This window comes from Carcharhinus amblyrhynchos, unplaced genomic scaffold (genome assembly GCF_965287045.1).
Source record: "Carcharhinus amblyrhynchos unplaced genomic scaffold, sCarAmb.v2.hapA scaffold_73, whole genome shotgun sequence".
Taxonomy (NCBI): Eukaryota; Metazoa; Chordata; class Chondrichthyes; order Carcharhiniformes; family Carcharhinidae; genus Carcharhinus; species Carcharhinus amblyrhynchos.
In genome coordinates this window covers 856,261-862,444 of record NW_027649813.1, presented here as the reverse complement: position 1 = coordinate 862,444, position 6,184 = coordinate 856,261, and positions in this window count along the sequence as shown.

Here is a 6,184-nt window from a genome sequence, read left to right as displayed (position 1 = left end):
AGACACGATCGGGCGATTGCATTTTTGTTGTACGAAACTCAACCATCTTCAGTTATTTCATCAATGACCTTCCATCCATCATAGGGTCAGAAATGAAGATGTTCGCTGACAATTACACAGTGTTCAGCACCAATCACAATTCCCCAATGACCCGTCAGCGGGGAAGATCTCCCAATATTGGCACAAATCCCTAAATGTCAGTGCGAGGGTCTCTGATGCGTTGTCTGAGCAGAATCTGCCTTTGCCACATCTGAAGATTCGGTGAATGTCAGTTAATTGCTTTTGATATAATCTTGCTTGACTTTCCCACCGCTGTTTGATGTAACCGAGTGGTTTTCTGGGTCATTTCGGAGAGAAAAGTAAACAACAGTTCTCTGGACAGGCTGGCCTGACCTGGTAAGGACGGCAGATTTCCTTCCTTGGAGGACAGCCTCATTCTTTCATTGTCATTATTACATAGACTAGCTCTTTATTCCAGGTTTATTGAAAGAATTGATTAAAATTCTCCAGCTGCTGTTGTAGGATTTGAACTCAGGATCCGAGAGCATTAATCTCGGCCTCTGAATTTCCACTGCAGGAACATTACTGTCATTGCTGATGAGGTTCCTCGTTCAATTCTCCACAACTAGGGGAAACATCCTCCCAGCATCAACCCTTTGCAGTCCTTTAAGAATGTTATATTTCAATGAGATCACGTCTGATTTTTCTAAACTCTGTGTAATTTGGACAGAATCTACTCATTTCTTCTAATCGAGCACTGCCCAGAAATCCACCTATAGAACTTTGCTGGCACTGTCTCAAAGGCAATTATCTATTCCTTTAGGTAAGATCTTCAGGACTGTACACAAACCTCCAGTATGGCCTCAGCAAGGTTGGTTAAAGTTGCTGACAGTATTTTTTATTCTTATGCTCGCAAAATTCTCAAATAGAAATAAGACATGAGTTCACAGTGAACTCAGTAAATGGCGAGTAAAATATACAAGGAGATCATTTAGATTTACGTTCCAGGGTGAACGATGCATTGACTAAACTTCCCTCTCCGTTTCATCCTTTGTCTTGTCCAAGGAGGTACCCGGAGGTGAGCGTCAAACAATTCACTCCGCAGAGTGATTTACAGCTGAAAATTCATCAGAAGAAGCGATTCTCGGAGTGTAGCGGATTGGAGTTGATTTTCCCAATCCAAAATGTCCGTATAAAGACTGCCAGTGATCCTGTTCAATTCGTGAGTTCACCAGTCACTTGTCCTCCACCATTACTGGACTTAAACCCTTCTGTAGGAACAATGGTGTCAATCATATTGATTTTTGTGGTGCAAACTCAGAGTCAGCTAAATGCTGCAGTACTTACCAAAACTTACGCTTTAATAGCGAATCCTAATCCGCATGTATTTTCCACATGGTTGTGGATATTAATGTGGGATTCTTTCGCTTTTCTTTCCCAATGATGATCTTGGGACATTTAATCAAAGAATAGGATCGAACAAAATCAATTTTCACGATGTGGATTTGATCAGAATAACGTCTAAGAGTACATAAGAATCCGAGAATGACCCAACACGGAGAAAGGACATTAGGCCCATCGCGTGGGACTGGACCGTCAAATTCTAAGACAGTCCCCACTTTTTGGGCCGTTTTCAATGGGGAATTCTTTCCTGCAGCAGCGAGATTCTGTCAGCAGGTGGCAGCGGTGCGCTTTGTAACAATGGAAGACTTGAGTTCACACAGAGTCTCAACTCACCCAGAAACTGACTGCACCCGAAAGCAATTAATCACAATCTCAGGAGCATCCGCTATGAAGGAAAATACAACAGTCATTTTAACCGGAGCCTGGCCCAAGGACAGTGGCGCATTAACAGTTAAAGTGGCTCAGTGCGCCGCTTCATTTGAGCCACACCCTCTTCCAACGAACAGAAGACTCCCCCGCCTCCACCAACCACCACCCCCCGCCCACATCGAGACACTCCCTAGTCATAAGAACATAAGAAATAGGAGCAGGAGTAAGCCATCTGGCCCTTCGAGCCTGCCCCGCCATTCAATAAGATCATGGCTGATCTGTCGTGGCTCAGTTCCACATTCCCGCCCTCTCCCCATAACCCTTAATCCCCTCTCTTATCAAAAACCCATCAACCCGCGTCTTAAAAATATTTAGCGAGGTAGCCTCCACCACTTCAACGGGCAGAGAATTCCAGAGATTCACCACCCTTTGAGTGAAGAAGTTCCTCCTCAACTCCGTTCTACACTGCCCCCCCCTTTATCTTGAGTCTGTGCCCCCTAGTCCTACTGTCCTTTCTGAGTGGGAAGAGTCTCTCCACCTCTATCCTATCCATCCCATTCATCATCTTATACGTCTCAATGAGATCTCCCCTCATTCTTCTAAACTCTAACGAGTACAAGCCTAGTTTATTCAGCCTCTCCTCATAGCTCAACCCCCTCAACTCCGGCATCAGCCTAGTAAACCTCCTCTGTACTCCCTCCAAGGCCAAAATATCCTTGCGTAAGTGCGGCGCCCAAAACTGCACACTGGACTCCAGCTGCGGCCTCACCAATGCCCTATATAGCCACAGCAAGACCTCCCTACTTTTATATTCAATCCCCCTCGCGATGAAGGCCAGCATCCCATTCGCCTTCCTGACCACCTGCTGCACCTGCAAGCTGGGTTTTTGCGACTCATGCACAAGGACCCCGAGGTCCCTCTGCACCGTCGCCTGCAGCAGTTTTTCTCCACGTAAGTAATAGTCCTTCCTACCATTATTCCTACCAAAGTGGACCACCCCCACCCCTCACACTCTCCACCCTCACCCCTTACACACTCTCCACCCCCACCCCTCACACACTCTCCACCCTCACCCCTTACACACTCTCCACCCCCACCCCTCACACATTATTCATTCCCACCTCTCACACACTCCTCACCCTCAGCCCTCACACACTCTCCACCCCACCCCTCACACAATCTCCCCCCAACACCGAGACACTCCCTCGTTCCCGCCCCCCCCGCACACATACTCTTCACCCTTACCCCTCAGACACTCTCCATCCCACCCCTCACACTCTGTCCACCCCACCCCTCACATACACTTCATCCTCACCCCAAATATGGGGCAAAATATCCTATTTTTGTTCTTTAGCCATTCTCTAATTCACCGTTTTCTCCCCCGAATTTTCATTCAATCGTGACTAATTTGTCCCTCGATTTATTCACCTTAGCTCCAATTCACTACAGTTTACATCAATCCCATCTAGAATCCATAAGAAATACCAACAGCTTCCTCCTGTTCCTCAGTGAAAAGGGGACGTGGAATTCTATCCATCATCACACACACTAGGAAGGAAGCAGAGGAGATTCGCCAGGTTGTTGCCTGTGCTGGGGTATTTCAGCTGTGAAGAGAGGTTGGAGAGTTTGTTTTTGTCCCTTACAGCACAGAAGGCTGGGAGGTGCCTGCTTGGGGTGGGGAGCTGGTCGAGGTGTGCACAATTATGACAGTCGTGTATACGGTAGATAGGACGAAACTCCATTCCCGCCCCACTTTCGTAGAGTGATCAATAGCCAGGGGCATAGATTTAAGGTCAGGGCAGGAGCTTTAGAGGGGATTTTAGGAAAAAACCTTTGCACCCGGGGGATGATGAGAACCTGGAACTCACGACATGAAATGGTGATCGAGGATGGAACCCGCAAAACATTTTAGAAGCATATAGATGAGCACTCGAACGCCATAGCATGCAAGGCGACTGACCAAGTGCTGGAAAGTGGGATTAGAATGGATAGGTGCTTGATGGTAGGCGCAGACACAATTGTCAAAGGGCCTTTTCCTGTGCGTAAAATTCTAAGACCATATGATTCGACAATCTGCATCTGAAGTGCTGTACCTGCAGGGCAATGGACTAGGTGCTGGGAAATTGGATTAAAATGAGTGGCTAGTTTTTTTTGCCTCTGTTTGTTTGGCCGGCACAGACAAGATGGGCTGAATGGGCTCTTTCTAATCCATATCTTTTGAATGGTTCTGTACTATAATACTCCATAGCTGCCTTCAGTCCTTCAGTCATTTCATGATGACATGTGAAGTGAATAATATTGGCTGAAATCTGGCTTATGTGGTGTTGTGGATCTCAGGGCGAGGCCAAGTTTGACGCTTCTGACTGAAGATTGTTGCAAATGTTTCACTTTGTCTTTTGCACTGATGTTCTGAGCTCTCCCATCACCAAGGACTGGGATATTTGTGGAGTCCCTTCACCCTTCTTTAATTACACTAAACTCGATATAATTCTTGTTGTGGCTGTCTGTAATTCTTAGCTACATAAAATCTTGAATTTCCACTTCTGCCTCTATAGGGCACTCGATATGCATGGCTACAAATTATATCAGAACCAGATTTTATGAGAGTTAAAACAATATGTTTTATTATGGAAACCCAAAATCTAGATATAGTCATAAAGGTTTTCCTTCTGTATAAAAATAATTTGAGTTAACAAACTTTTATAAGCACGTATATTAAAAATACGCAAATATATCTCCGAGCTTTAGGCTTATTTGGCTGCTGCGGATCAGAAGAGGTTGCAAATTTGCATCGACAGTGTGGTTTCTGAAAACAAAAAAGAACAAAACAAACCTTTTTCACAGCAGCAATCGGGCCGGAGCGGCCGGAGGACGGCAGCTGGTTACATTAAAAATTCTCGTCTTCTCTGGCATTCAACAAAAGTGGATTTAACTGTGGTTTCGTTAAAATGTGGACGATTTATTCAATGCCTCAGGGGGGGCCATGAAAGGAGAACAAGGAAGCAACCGCGTGTAGTATCAGGGAAGAGCGAGGTACACTGTCAAGGGAAAGCAACGTGAGCTGCAGGAGAGCACAGCAGTGCAATCGTCTGAACTCATCGATACAGGTTTACAGCCCTATCAATCTCAGAGCTAAATACTATTTCCCAACCTGTATTCAAACAGAAAATTTTGCGAATACCCAGCAGCTCGGGCAGCGTTTGTGGAGACAGTAAAAAGTCTGACAACACCAGGTTTGATTCCAACCGATTTATATGCTCTGTCTGAGGCCAGAACTCTCCATTCACCTGACGAAGGGACTAACCCCGAAAGCTAGTGAGTTTACTATCAAACAAATTGGTTGGACTTAAACCTGGTGTTGTCAGACTTTTTACTGTGTTCACCCCAGTCCAACGCCGGCATATCCACAGCATTTGTGGAGACACAGAGAACCAGGGTAAAAGTTTTATTGGATGGAATGCTCATTTGTAATGAAAGCTCACACAGTCTCATTTATGGATCCATTTCACAAATCTATTTCTACACGCTACCCGATGCCTTCACACGCTCGGAGCTGCGATGCCCAGAATTTGCCACAATGCTCGAGTTGAGGTCGAAACAATGTTTTATAAGGGGTTCACTCTGAACACACTATGTGTGAGGGGTGAGGGTGGAGAATGTGTGAGAGGTGGGGATGGAGTGTGTGTGAGAAGTGGGGTGCAGAGTGTGTGAGGGGCGCAGATGAGGAGTGTGTGAGGGTGGGGTGGAGAATGTGTGAGGGTGGTTGGAGACTGTGTGAAGGGTAGGGGTGCAGAGTGTGTGGGGGTGAGAGTGAAGAGTGTGTGAGGGGTGAGAGGTGAGAGTGAAGAGCCTCCTCCCCCTCCCCCCTCCTCCCCACTTCGCCCCCACCGCCCACCTCCTCCCCCTACCCTTCTCCTCTCCCACCTCCACACCACTCTACCCCACCACTGCCCCCAGAATGACAGGCGGATCAAGTTTCATGATCTCCGCCTCCCTCTGTGTAAGTGAAAGGAGCTCTGACCAATCGCTTTCTGTTTGCCGAAAAATACCCTCTTCTTCTCTGATTAACAGGCGGAACCGCCAACGAGCTTTCACATTCCCCGCCTCCCTCAATGTAAATAACACCACACCGGCCAATCGGCTTCTCAATTCCGCTCAAACCCGCCTCCCTCACTGTGAGTGACAGGAGCTCTGACCAATCCGTTTCCGAGACCCAGGAAGACGGCCTCTTCAGCTGAATGAAAACCACTACGGCCAATCCGCTTCCCCATTCCGCAGGAGGGCCGCCCCTTCGCTCTGAATGACAGGCGTCCTAACCATTAGACTCGCAGACTCTCCGGACACCTGTCTTCCCCGCTCAGAGTGACGGGATTCTAACCAATCACCTTCCAAGAATCTGGAATCCCGCCTC